The sequence below is a fragment of the Trachurus trachurus genome (genome assembly GCF_905171665.1).
Source record: "Trachurus trachurus genome assembly, chromosome: 10".
Taxonomy (NCBI): Eukaryota; Metazoa; Chordata; class Actinopteri; order Carangiformes; family Carangidae; genus Trachurus; species Trachurus trachurus.
The window spans coordinates 25,069,243-25,081,255 of NC_139894.1; positions in this window are offsets into that span (position 1 = coordinate 25,069,243).

Genomic DNA, 12,013 nt, shown 5'->3' on the forward strand with positions numbered 1-12,013 from the left:
ACGTGTAGATGGGAACAGTCTTTTTGAGCACAGTTATCATCTACCATAGTTGGAATCAGTTTGGCTGTGTGGTTTTATGCACCAGTCAGTCACACAAGATGTAAATCAAGCTCACAGTATGACAGAGAGAGAGACATTCCTGTCACTCAAATCTGGTCCAGCAGAAACTCAGGTCTACTGTAATAGAGACTTGCATACATCCATACTCACACTTGCTATTTTCAGCTCTCAAATGTGTTCACACTGACCAATATGGCAGTATACAGTAAACTATAAGGACCCAGATGGTGTTCAAAACAGTCAAAAAAAAAACTGGGTGTACAAAACTGGACAATACTTAGCCATCAGCGGTGCAATTTTGACAACGTTACAGAAGGGGAAGAACCATTAACATATTTTCAAACTTGTGAAAACAGTGACGGAGGACACCATTAGGTGTCCTAATTTCCATATTGCATGACAGAGGCTGCACAGTGCACACAAAATAAAACATTTCTGTTCAAGTCAAGTGAGCAAACTGTGACTACAAGTTTCAGTCATCATGCATTACATCATCAATGTTTAATTTGGGATAAACCCTGTGAGTATAATGTGTCTAAACTGTGCTACAACACTCAAGCATGTGGTTTTGAGAAATGACAGCACTATTCTTTTTTGTGTAAACACTTCACCTATGTCAGCGTCGGTTGTGACAAGTTGGTTTAACCACAACCATAATCTTGCTCTCACTTAAAGTAAGCAGTATGAATGACCTTAGCTTACCCAAAGTAGGACTGCCAAATAAATCCATCCATCAATCAATCAATCAATCAATTGTCTTCTGCTTATCCGGGCCCTGCCAAGTAATGTTTTCTACTGAGCTCAGTTTACATCAGGTCAGTGCAGGTGCACACTGCCTCCAGGAAATAGCAACAACCTTGCACTTACATTGATCAAAGTTTTCACCCTTTTCCTGACTGCACTGCATTTACATATCAATTTTAGATGGAGTATATTTATAACAGATGTAATAGAGTATAAAAATAAAGCACCAGTAGAATCACAACAGTTATCACAGGGAGTTAAGTCAAATTTACCAAAATGTCATGAATTATTAGCTTTATGCAAACACAAATAGCCTTTCTTTCACTCAATACTGGCTAATCTTGTTAGTCTACTCTGTGTTCTAGTCGCCCACCTAATACTTAAAAATCCCCAAATCCTCAGAAGGTGGTTATATTTAGAAGTCTAAATATAACTCTGGTTTTATATGATGCAACAGTCCCACAGACAGGGTGTATGAGATGAGAGAGAGAGTCAAATAGGTTTTTGTAATGGTCATACTCTTTTGTTCTGGAATATATTGGCGGCTTTTGGCAGACACTAACACTGAAGGTAACTTATCTTACTCATATTTTGGTATTAACACTTGCCAATCTACACCCACACGGGTTTGATAAAGCACTTACAGTAATTTATAAATGTGAGTTGTTTTCTTTCTTTCTTTTTTTTCTTTCTAACTTTAGATGTAATTTTTACTCCTAGTCACACATGTCACATTTTAATAACTCGTATTAAATCATTTTTTAATCACATTATAATATCAACAGAGATTTCTTAACAAATGGACTGACACGTGGGCTTAATGCAAAAAAAAGTGAACAACATAAACCAGCAGAGGAGGTAATATTTAACCTGCTGGAGGTTTAAATGGCCATTAGAATCTTGTTATGTCTCTGGACAGGAGCTTGTCTTTACAGTTGGCAGGCATCTTGTTAGAGTCCCTGCAGTTTGTGCTGCATCTTTCACACCCTCCTCCCTAAGTGACACTAAGCCTCAGCAACAGGGGATGGTTTTTAACAGGGCCCATGAACAGCCATTACCCTGAGTCTCTTAAGTGCTGTCGGTATGGTGCGCTGACAGATCAGTATCCCCCCTCTGCTACTGTGTCGCTGCCATCGGCAGGGAGAAGGAGATTTCATCCAACCTGATCAAGCATGGGGAGGAGAACAAACAGCACTTCAGACAACACACATCACAAGCAAACATGTACCACAGCAGAGAAGCTCTTTTGGGCTTGTGTGTCTGCCTTTACGTGTTTATGTGCGTGTGCGTGTGTTTCCTTGTGGTGATGTTATCTGTCTTTAGTATGAGGCACTCACTCTCTGTTCTAAACAAACACAGCAGTCCAGGGCAGCTTGGGTCAGCGTCGAATGCTTCTATCTTCTATCTTGCATTCCCTGTGTTGCAGTGACACACACACACAAACACACACACTTCTGTGGCCCTCCCCTCACCACGCCGGCTCTCCTGGGCTGTGCAGAGAAAACCTTTCATCAGACACACTCGAAGAGAAAATATTTTAGCCCAGGAGGAGAACAACAGGGGCTGGGGAAACTGATTTTGATTTGAAAGTGATGGTGGATAATGGGGCTTGGAGACTGTCTCTGAATCTGAATCTGTTTCTCATTCCAGAATGTAAATATCCCATATCAAGACATATGAGGGGTAAACAAGTTTGAATTCCAATACAACACATGCACACACACTGAGATATATACACGCCTAGACAGTCTAGATGTGCCATTGCATATGTGTGTGCATACACACACACACAGAGGAAAGACAGGGACATAATCAGCAAGGTTCTGCAACTCTTTCCCCACTGAAGTGATCTCACTGCACAGGTCAGTGAACAACTCTTTATCTCTCAGCGTATTTTAGGCCCACAGTACAAAGTGCCCATTTCATGCAGCAAAGGTCAAAACACAAGGACATTTAACGATTACGCTCATGCAGAACAGCGTTTCTCAAACACATTCAGAGCTCTGGTGCGTTTCCAGATGCTGCATGATGGGTAATTTGTGATGAGGCAATCTACTTGTGTTTCACTTTTTGTTTTCTACACAACATTGTTCTAAGCAGCAGAAAATGGGCACACACACACACACACCATGCAAGTTAACACATACACCTGTTCACAGTCAATTGCAGCAAAAAACAAACCAAGAAAAAACACAAAAAAAATCTACTCATATCAGCCAGAAGCACGTTTGCAATAATTGAATTGTCGAAAAACAACTTCAGCAACCAAATCACAATTAGTAAACCCAAACCCGGTCTCCCTTTAAAATCAACCTCCCATCCCATCTTTCCTGTGCTGTCATGTTGACAGCTATTTAAAAAAAATGGAGATGCCAAATTATACATCATTAAATTCAACAAATTAATCATGATTTTCGGTGACAATAGTGTGGTGTAATAAAGGAAGAGTGACAAACAAAGCCAGGCACATCACCACTTCCAAATTAATAGTGACTGACACCAGCACCCCCACACTTTAATTAATAGGAAACAAAATACAACAAGAACATCCATCTAGATACGAGAAAACAAAGAATGGGTCGGCTTGTGTCATTCTACGTTTGTTGCCCATTGACAGTGAAATGTAACACAGGGATTGATAGTGTTTGCGTGTGCGCGCGCACTGGCGTACTCAAATGTTGTTTCTCTCGACTGAGGTCTCTTAAGCAGACACCTAAGACGCCCCCGAGCCCCTGACATTGAGTTTATAAGCAGACATTATTTTTAGCGACGCTGTCATGTTTCTCGGAGTGACAGCTCCTAAAAGCTTCCACAGGCAAACCTATCTCTTTTTGCACTCTAAAGCCATGTCTTCTTAACAGCGATGACTGGGCTATTATCTTACAAGATGAAAGCTGACGCGTTGCTATGCTTTTCATTTCTGCAAAGACCATCGCTTTATAGCTGAGCTTTTTGATGTTTGATTTGTCCTCTCATTTCTGCCCGCCGAGTGGCCACGGTCAATATTCGCCGATCATAATAATATCCGACCATCGGATGTCAAGAGACTGTTTTTACTCCATTTAAACCGCACTTGGTCGTGAAAGCAATAGCATACAAAGGACAGAGAGAGGGGAGAAAGAGGTCGGTGCAGCGTTTTAGAAAACCACTCCGGAGAAACGGGACACTCCCAGGCACTTTGTCACATCAATTAGGAATCCTATCTGGGCAATGGGATCACGGCCTGCAGGGCAGTGGACAGGACAGCCATTATATATCTTGCTGGTGTGGGTGTGCGTGTGCGTGTCTTGTGTGTTTTTGGTGTTCATGGGTGACAGACAGAGACAGGAAGAAAGAGAACTCAACTTGAACTATCGACTTTTGCCTCACTGACCCCTGGGAAAGCTAATTTTAGCCTGTGTTTTCCAGTAGTCCTAATTGCTTCACATTGCTAATTTCCTCTTCGCTGGGAGAGAACAGAGGCAGTGGGCGTCCTCTCGTTCTCTCTCTCTGTCTCCGCTGTCTCCCTTTCTCACCAACAGTCAGTCAGGCAGTCAGGCCTTCAGGCTGTCAGTGGGGGAACAAAGTGACTGGGTGATGAGCCAGACGCCCGTTGTCTGATCACATGGACTGATGCTGTGCCAGACACCACAGCCACTGGCTCACTCAACAAGGTTCCTCTCACAACACAGGAGCGTACTCCCGACCTGGGTCTTTTATACTTTTCCTGTCTTCTTCTCTTCCCCTCCCTCTCTCTGTCTCTCTCATCTGCTGCTCCCTCTTTCTTTCCCCCATCTGTCCCTCTGTTTACTCTCTTTCTTTGCATTTCCAAACACTTGCTTGTTGCCTCTTCCTGTGTTATTTAAATGTTACGATGGTGAAAGAAGCACGTCGACAATCATCCCTCTCTTCCTCCTGCTCTTTTTCCTTAATTGCTCTCCGAGTGAGAAGGTGGGTTTCCTGCTGTGTGCAGCATTACTGTGACACACACACACACACACACACACACACACACACACACACACACACACACACACACACACACACACACACACACACACACACACACACACACACACACACACACACACACAGTGTATTACCTTTATGAGGAATCAGCATTTTCAAAAAGGCAAAATATGAGTGTAGACAATTGCCAATGCTTGGCATTGTTTCGCAGACTTACAGTACATTTGTGTCTAGTTGGCACCAACTGCTACACACTGCTCTGACAGCCCTCATCTATACTGAATCAAATCCTCTGAGATGTGTGTATGAAACAACTATATTTTTGTTCAACGAATAAGCTGACTTCCCCTCAGATTTGTAGCTCCCAGCTGCAGTAGGCTATGTATAAATCAATGCCTTGGTGGGCTAGAGAGGGAGCAGTTATATTTACTCCGTTTCCTAGCTAGCAGCACTAGCTGTACTAGGGGGTAAAGGAATTCGATACACACCACTGGAAGGTGAAGGCTTTTTCACTCACATACAGGAATGGCAGTTCTGCTGATAGGGACAGACTAATGAAGGAATACCAGCCCAGTCGAGCAAGAAAACACTGTCTGCAACACATCAACAGAACATAAAACTGTTTTTTGGCATGCTCCACAGGAGAAGTATGAAAACTAGATTGTGTACATGCAAGCGTGGATATACAGAGGATACGCACTACACACACACACGCGCACACACATACTGCCACTAGTATCAGATGTTAGTTTCCCATTTGTCTTCACGACGCCCTAAAATCTATCTAATATATTTTAATTTTAATCTGAAGTAGTTTATTGATTCAGATCAAGCACTTGTGTGTTTCTGTTCTTCATTTGCAGTCTGTGTCTCCAACACTGAGCACTGGATTAAGGTTGATGGCAATGAATTATACATGCAGTCTGGAATGTAATTCTCTTCATTAGATGACAAATCTCTTGTTTGAATATTGCATACTGTGGTAATAATACTGCTTTTATCATTGGCCATTGGAGTCGTGGGACTGGGGAAAAATAGTCTTGTCATCGCTGTAATGCACCACTGCTAATTCATTAATTCATCTACCAAATTAAAGTTAAATCAAATGTAGTTGTTGCTACATTAATTCTAACATAAGAAAACATGCAATGTCTGCTTATCTCCAGTGACGAATTGAGCGAGGTGCCTGTGTGGGTTTCCGTGGGTTTGTGCTTTTTTCCTTGACTTTTTATGTGTTTGTGCCCCTGCGTGCGGTTGTGTTTCTGTAGGCCTTGAGAAATGAGGGCCGGGCCTGGTTAATAATAGTGGCCGAGAGGGTCCGTTAGCGTAGTCCACTACATCACTCCTTAGCGGGGAGACATCTCCAGGGCTCCGCGCTGCCGTGATGGAGTGTTGGAAGGGGAACTGAGTGGTACAGAGGGCCGGTGATGGAAAGGGGATCGGAGGATGGAGGCTGGAGGACAGATGAGATTCAGGCAGCGTGGAGGCAAGGAAGTGAACAGAAGGGCACAAATTTTGTTCTGTGTTGTTTTGTCCCTTTTACAAATACACAGGATCTGATGTACCACCAACCACCCATGGGGAGATGGAGGGTTAGAGGTGTTTCACCTCTTGTCATGGGGGAGACAGGTGGTTCCATAAGGCCTTGAAATCTCTATACATATTTTATTGATGATATTCAAAATAGATTATAAAGGAATTGTTTAAAATTTTGAGAAATACTATTAAATGCTCTCTTGTACAGTAAGCTGAGAAGATACTGTAGATACCACTCTCATGTTTGCTTTTTGAACAAACACCACACGTACAGCTCACCAAACCATTGTAGCACACCTTCTCAGTCCCTGAAGACCCTTTTGACTCAGTTTTCACATGAACTGCTTTAACCATCAGGTCAGGAGCTCCTTCTTAAAGGTGTACAGAAAAGAAAACTGAATTTGAGCCCACTCTGGATCATACAATTAATGTGATAACTCATCTTTCAGACGATGTAGGCCAAACTTTGTGCAAAATTCTATTTTTGAGTAAATCCGGGATGAAAGTGTGTATTTTTTTTTCCGCATTGGATAATGCAGGCGCACGGATTATACGTCAGCCTGTACACGATTCACCAGCCACTGATATTGGATCCGTCGTCTGTCATTCAAACGTCTGAGACACGCACACACACACGAAGCTCGGGCTCGCCCCAAGCTTTGAATATCCTGCCCGCTCGATAATGACCAATCAAATTCGTTTTCCTTACTCGGGTAAACTCGTCTTGCAGCTCGTGACAACTCGGCGCGACAAACAGGACAAACGGCCATTTCTGTACACCTTTAACTCTGCAGATAGTCATCTGTTTGAAGATCAGCGGACTCTCACAGTTTTGGAGTCCTCTACATCTCCTAATACCATCCCTTATCAGCAGCCTCAGTTCCACTCATGCTATCCACATTCTCCTGGTGCTCGCAGCTTTCATCATCTGACAACTTCAACGTTGTCGGGGCCTTTGCTTGCCAGCAGACTCAGTGGAAGATCCCATATTTGGCATTTGAGGGATGTCTCAGATTCTACACACCTCTCTCTGACATGCTTGAGATCCAGGCGCTTGACTGATAGGCAAAGCAATCTGAATTCACCCAGCATACTCTTCTACCGTCCCTCATTTCCAAATATATGGACGGTGGATGGTCACTTGCTCGAGGCAAGCACTCAGCCAGTGAAACATTCCTTTCCATCACTCTAACAGTAAAACAAAACTCTTACAATTGTAACACTATTCATCCTATATAGAGAACTTTTTGCTCCCAGGGATGTATCTGCACCAAAGAAGAGGATGTGTCCCATAACTGAAGAAAACCAGCTTCCCTCATCGACCCTTTGAAAGGGCCAGGTCGCATCAAGCTCTTCCTGTTTTGCAGCTATACCATTCATCTCCTTTTCCCCTTAGGCTTCCTAACCAACACAGGCACACACATGCCACCTGTCCCAGCCGTATCCTCCCATCTTCCTTGCCCCCCTCAGCTCTTCCCTCCTGTCCACTACAGTGGCACCAAAACCAAAAGCCATTGTTTCACCCTCTTCCTTTTTTTTCTCTCTCTCTCCCTCTAGTCAGAAGCACTTTGCTGGATCCTCACAAAGAAGAACAAACTCCCTTAAGTCATCCATCTCCTAAATGGCTTTCACCCCATCATATGGTCTCGACACTCTTACTTCCTCATTCCATAATCTAAGCCTCTATTTTCAGAGAAAACAAAGGTGTCAGCACTTCCTTGGAATATTTTCCATCCTTGACTCTGTCTCACTCCAACACCGCTGCCTTAAGAGAAAATCCACTGGACTTCTTAACCCATCTCAAATGCCCTTATGGCTCATGGACACAACAAACATCAACTACTCTCACCACTAGGTCCCCTTGACGCCACCATCCGTATCATCCCTCAAGGTGAAGCCTTCTTGTCACACCTGCTTTCCTTTGCTGCGTCAGACCCATATCTCCACTGCAATACACTGGAGTTGTTTCAACAGAGAATATTATGGGGTTACAGCAAAGAAAAGAAGAATACAACCAAGCTAATTGAGTGTATTAACTACAGTGCATCAAATGTTTTAATGCTAGAATAAATTAGGGATACAATAAAGATATTAAACAAAGGAATTTAAGTATTATATGAATGTGTAACAACATTAGAACAAAGACAAAGAGAGTTTGCTGAAATATGACACAAATCAGAAATACATAAGAGAATTAGCACATGAATGTATGCATCATGTTCATGTTAGCAGTTCATCCCTGCAGATGTATATCATGAAAAAACAATTAACCTCATTGAAGATCTCCAGATGGAGGCGTCATTTCATTAACACATAGTGAATATATTTATGAAGAAAACACACTGTTGCATATGAATAAAAATACTAGTGCAGAATGACATTCACAGATTGAGTAGACAAATACAGAGATCTGCCCATCCAGTTAAAAGTAAATAAAAAATAAGAAACCCTGCAAATAGATTTGGACTATTTTTGAAGCACATTCCAAAGTTTGTTTGTTTTTTTCCCCCTCACCTGCTGTCAACAGCATCTTCACTGCTCTACTACAGACTATTCTTGATGTAACCAGTTGCTTGACACTCCCTGTCATTACTGAAACATGATTGATGAGGTCTGCTGATCTTCCTTGAACCTGTCTGTTTTGTCTTTGCTGTGCTTTATTTATTTGGAGCCTCTTTTTTATCAGTTGCAGTGAAAATAGAGAATTGAAGTGAGGACAAAGTCTGGCTGACAGTTAAAAGGAGGCGTGTCCTGTAAAGGATGACTGCAACAGACCATAGACAGAGAGCAAGGCCAGGCGCAGACTTAACAGAGAAAACACTGAATAGAATATTGTGCCAGAGAGAATGAACACAAGTACGGGGGAGACTGAATGCGAGGAATTATGTGAGGTTTTGAAAAGATTCCTCCAAACCAACGTTACAGTGGGGGAGGATCGAGGACCTGCAATGATGATTTGAGTTTTTTCTTTTTTGACACTGACTGAACACTACAGTTAAATTAGTAGCTTTTTTTATATTTTCCAAATGCATGTCATTTCTCTTTATCAGCCAAGAGCTGATGGTGATGGATGGATAATATCATTTGATGGATATACAGAGACCTCAGCCCTGAGGCATGGCAGGGGATGTGAATGTGACCCACTCACACAAATCTCCCCACCAAACCACCAACCTGCTCCACCTTAGTGCCCCCCTTCAATATGCTCTCATTTTAGATAATGAAAGAAGTCTGGAGGGGAAGCCACTGCAGAGATCACTGATCCACTCTAAGTGAAAACCTATACTCAAGTTAATGTGAATACCCTCAGGGGACGAGGACTTCTAATTGATTAACCACATTACCCGGATAAGAGTTGAACCCTCCTGTATGAGAGCAGCTCAATATGGGCATCCACGAGCGCACAGGAGATATAGGTAATGAGCATTTTTTCACTGCAGCATCTGCTGTGGACTGTACTGCAGGTGTTTATAGTTTGTCTGGATTTACAGATCCAGTCCACAAGAGGCAGTGTTGACTCAAAAATTCCCTCCAGCTCCAGCCAGGTTGACACAGCGGTTAAAGCATGAAAAAAAGAAAAAAAGAAAGCACCATGGGGATAACACTGCAGCACCGAGTGGGTTCAAGATGCATTCAGTTTGAGAGGAGACAGGTGCAGACACATGATGATCAATGTTTTCCTTGAGCTGAAGAAAAAACCCTCTTCAGACGAACACAAAGAGCAGAGGTGATGCTTAATGTTGCCTCACTCCTATTTATTAGGAATTTAAAATATAATTGAATGCCTATAATTCACTTCAAACATTTTGGGCTCATAACCTTTTGTTTAGGGGGTTACATCTTTTCCTGTGAAAATTGCATAATCAAAGCTCAGGGGTCTTTGTTTCACTCATCAATGTTAAGCCTTAAATGCATTCCTTTCACTTCCATGCAATGTTGACATAGACGCTACAGTGATTAATAAAACTTGTCCTCCTTTGAAGATGCTCATGCAACCTTCCTCACTGCTCTGAAAGCAGGCGTCACAGTTCAAAATGCTCTTTGATCTTCCAGTGCAACTCTTAAAGACAATGCAGTGTCTTTGTGAAGATGAGGACACGCTGAGACCTGGTGGGAGATAGTTTGGCCCTTAAAATCCAATACAGACATTTTCCACTGCTTGATTTACAATACGGCTTTCACCATAGTGTATTCAGTGTCGGACCTGTATGCAAATGTGGTATCCTTGGGGAGGTTATACCATGTACTCGGGGTGTCATCACAAATGTGCCTTTGAAATACAGAAAAATTACTGTAGCTTTTACAACATTCAACACAGAGGTAGGTGTCAAAGTGTCAGCTGGAGTTCTTTGAAGATGGAGTCTTTGAGTATGAAACACTATAGTCTGTAGTTAACTGTAGCTGTAATAAGTTTGTAGTTCAGGTCCTGGAGAATTTAGGCTGTGGTCAGCATGTATTCACAAAGGTCATTATAGGGTCCTTCAGTGCTGACCATCAGTAGCTAGTTAAAATCACAGCATGCAAATTTCCAAATACTTTTTCTAAATAACAAACACTTTAACTTGACTATTTGGACTTTTATGATGTTTTGTAGCTACTCATGTACAAAGTTAGTTATACAGCTGCAGCTAACATTTACCACTTTGATTTCTTTCAAAACTGTCAAGATCTCTCTCTCAGAGGTCTTCCCATATTGATTCATGCAAATATATTTACCTTTTAAAATCACTAGGTTATTTTTATACACTGTTTTCGGTGGTCTTGGTTACACAAATAACCTAAGTTCAAACCTTGACGAGACTATTTGTAAGATTTTTCAGCCACATATACTGTATGTGGTTTCTTGGTGTGGATGGTGGCGATTGTTGCTTGATAAGAGCTTCAGCCATTGTTACATTTCCAAGGCAAAGTGGGTTATATGTCTTGCTTCTGACCAGTGCTGTGTCTTCATGGTTATTGGTATTTAATGGATTGGGGCGATCTGGTTAGCCTGCAAAGACATGCTAGAGAAAATATTTGTGTTGCTTTCCACAACTCAAGGAATTAAATTAAAGAACTAAGTTTGATCAACCAGCAACATATCTTCTAGGCTGCTGGACAGCTCTTATTGCCAATGTGCCTACCTACAGTAACATTAGCAAAACTGATATGACTAGCTTTCTTGAGTTATTGATAACACTTGTGTACATTTGCTTGGATACCAACATAGGAGTTTTACTTTGGCATTTTCTCCAGTGCTTAAAAAGCTATGCTTGGCCTATATTTTTTCTTCTTGTGAACCTGTGAACAGAACCAGGCTAGCCATGTCCTCTAGTCTGAGTTAATCTAAGATAATTGGCTGCTGTAGCTTTATATTCACTGTGTATGCCTTGCTATTTCACTGGGCAGAACCATTTTATCTTAGCTCACTCTTTGGCTAGCATCGCACTGAACCTCCCACAGACAAAATGAGCATGGCAACGTTTAATACAAATTTGCTGTGGAGGGCTAGCCAATAAGGTAAGGCAGAGCAATTATGGCCAACAGAAGAGCAAAAGTCCTTCCAAGTGCACAAACCAAGCTTTAACATTTTAAGCCCTCAGCAAAGAAAACAGTGTAAAGGATGCTACTTCTTTTATCAATATGTCTGTAGAAGCGAGCTTTCACTACAACAGCCAGCATCAAGGTGAGGTATATTTGACACTTCAATGGAATTGGGTTCATGCTGCAAATGCACATCTGTATA